Source organism: Grammomys surdaster, unplaced genomic scaffold (assembly GCF_004785775.1).
Source record: "Grammomys surdaster isolate TR1022 unplaced genomic scaffold, NIH_TR_1.0 137, whole genome shotgun sequence".
Taxonomy (NCBI): domain Eukaryota; kingdom Metazoa; phylum Chordata; class Mammalia; order Rodentia; family Muridae; genus Grammomys; species Grammomys surdaster.
The window spans coordinates 5,451,140-5,453,704 of NW_021604595.1; positions in this window are offsets into that span (position 1 = coordinate 5,451,140).

A 2,565-nucleotide genomic window follows, 5' to 3' on the forward strand; every position below is an offset into this window, starting at 1 on the left:
AAAAAAAAAAAAAAAAAAAAAAAAAAGTAAAGTAAAAATAGTAATGAGAATTGCATAGCCAGCTCAGCTTTGCCCTCTGACAGGAGGGAAGGATTTTGTTGTTTTGGGGGTGTGTTCCCTGCGGTATGGCCCCTAGCTCCTTGGCTAGAGCGATCTTCTTGCCTTAACCTTTCAAAGAGCAGAACTATATATAAATAGACTTGTGCCAACTGCCACCACAGTGTCACAAAGCTTGTGTGTGGAAGAACCAGCAAGACTAGGTAACAATGGCCATCTAGGACAAGGAAGAGCCTTAAAACAAACTCATGCCGGGAGCTGGGGCTAGGGCAGGGGCCGGGGGCCGGGGGCAGGGTCCGGGGGCAGGGGCTGGAGCAGGGGCTGGGGCAGGGGCTGGGGCAGGGGCTGGGGCTGGGGCAGCTGTGAGGACAGCTATTGCTGTGAGGGACTAGAAAAGAAACAGGCTTTGGGAGGGGAATCAAACTACATGAAAAGGTAACCATTTCTGTTTTGGATCCGCCCTTCAGGTTTGTTTCTGTTTGAGGTGACATGTTTGGTTTCTGTAGCTTCTCCTTCTTCCCTTACAGCCTGTTTCAGTCGTGGGAGGGAGGGATAGGGGAGGGAGGGAGGGAAAGGGGGGGAGGAGGGAAGGAGTGGGGGAGAGAAACAGAGAGAGACTAGTCTAGAGACCCAGCTCTGAATCTTGCACTAGATCTCACCACAGCTACATAAACCCCCAAAACCTAAAAGCAGACAACTGAATTGTTGCTGATCTTAAAGGAGCTTGTGGTCAAGATGAGGAGGACCCAGAGATCGTCTCTGTGGTTCTCAGCCTTGCTGGCTGCAAGGTGTAGGACACTTGGGGAAGCTCTCAAAACTGGCTTCCACTTTTATCTTTGTAAGGAGAGTGCTCTCTCTGAGCAGGAAGACTTCTTGATAGGCCTGTCCAACTAGAATCACAGGTCCCCCATTTCGGACTACACCCTGCTTGGCTCCCTCAGGAAAGACACCTTCTGTGCAAATGCTTACTCTCTGAGGACAAAATCAACAGCCCCATATGCATTCAGGGACACGGGGTCTTAAAGTCCTACTCCAGGGCCTGGTGAGATGGTTCAGCCGGTAAAAGTGCTTGCTGACAAAGTGGCCCCAGAATCCACATGGGAGAAGATGAGAACAGATTCATACAAGTTATCCAAGGTATCCTCGGACATACACACACACACACACACACACATAAATGAATAAATAATTGTTATAAAAAAAAAAAAAACAAAATCCACCTCAGTAGGATATGTGATAGCAGACTATGGGAACTTATCTAAAAAAGGATCTTTAACTATCCTACTATAATTGGTGGCTGCAGCTACCTGCTGGGGAGGGGGCGGGCAGCTAGAGAAAGTCCCAGAGTGGAGGTCACTGTAGGGCAACGAATCCTGACCTTGGCTCCTCCACAGCTTGGCCACAGAAAAGCAGGTTGGGATGGAGCCATTTGGGCTCTCCAAAGCTCAACAAACTTGTGAAATTGGCAGCCACGTGACATCCGTGACTCTGACAATGACCTAGAGACTCTAGGCCTGTCTTACTCTAAGCAATTTTGTTGTCTTGGCGTCAAGCTAGCTTACCAGGATAGAAGCATTGCTAAGAAAATAAAATTCGCCAGGCGGTTGTGGCACACGCCTTGCCTTTAATCCCAGCACTTGGGAGGCAGAGGCAGGTGGATTTCTGAGTTCGAGGCCAGCCTCGTCTACGGAGTGAGTTCCAGGACAGCCAGGGCTATACAGAGAAACCTTGTCTCGAAAAACCTAAAAAAAAAAAAAAATTATATATATATATTTCATCTGAGAACAACTAAGTTGAGAAGTAGAACTAGCTGAGCTCAAGAAAGGAAGGACCCTTGGTTTTGTTTTTCTTTCTTTCTTTTATCATTACTGGGGACTGGACTTGTACCCATAGCTTTGTGCATACTCCTTCAATGCTGTATTCTGAGTAACACACCCAGCCCTTGGGTGCTGTTGTTGCTGTTGAAATAAGGTCTCATATAGCCCAGGCTAGCCTCCAGCCCATCCTATAGCCAAGGATGACATTGACCTTTTCTTGACCTTATCCTGCTGTCTCCACACACACACTGACTGGGTTGAGTACCTAACAAGGTTTATGCCAGGGATGACTGAACCCACCCATGGCATGTTAGGCAAACACTCTATTAACTGAACTACACACCAGGCCAGGACTTTGGTTCTTTGAGATAAGGTCTCACCGAACAGCCAAGGTTAGCTTCAAACTTGCCTTTCTCAAATCTTTCCTTATTGGCCTCCAAAGTGCTGAATCTCAGGTATGTGTTTTCCACCCTGCCCCATTGTCATTCTTTTCTGATTGCCAACAGCCAACCAGGAACCTGGTAGAACATTCTGGAATGTTCCGGTTTATCACACCACCCAGTCTTTTCACTAGCCTAGACCTCCAGCTCGTGCCTGTTCCATGGGGTACCCTCTACAACCGCTCTTTCCCTTGCTTCTGCCTAGCAGCTGCCTTCCCTTCTCCACAGTGAAGGAAGTCTGCTTCTGTCAG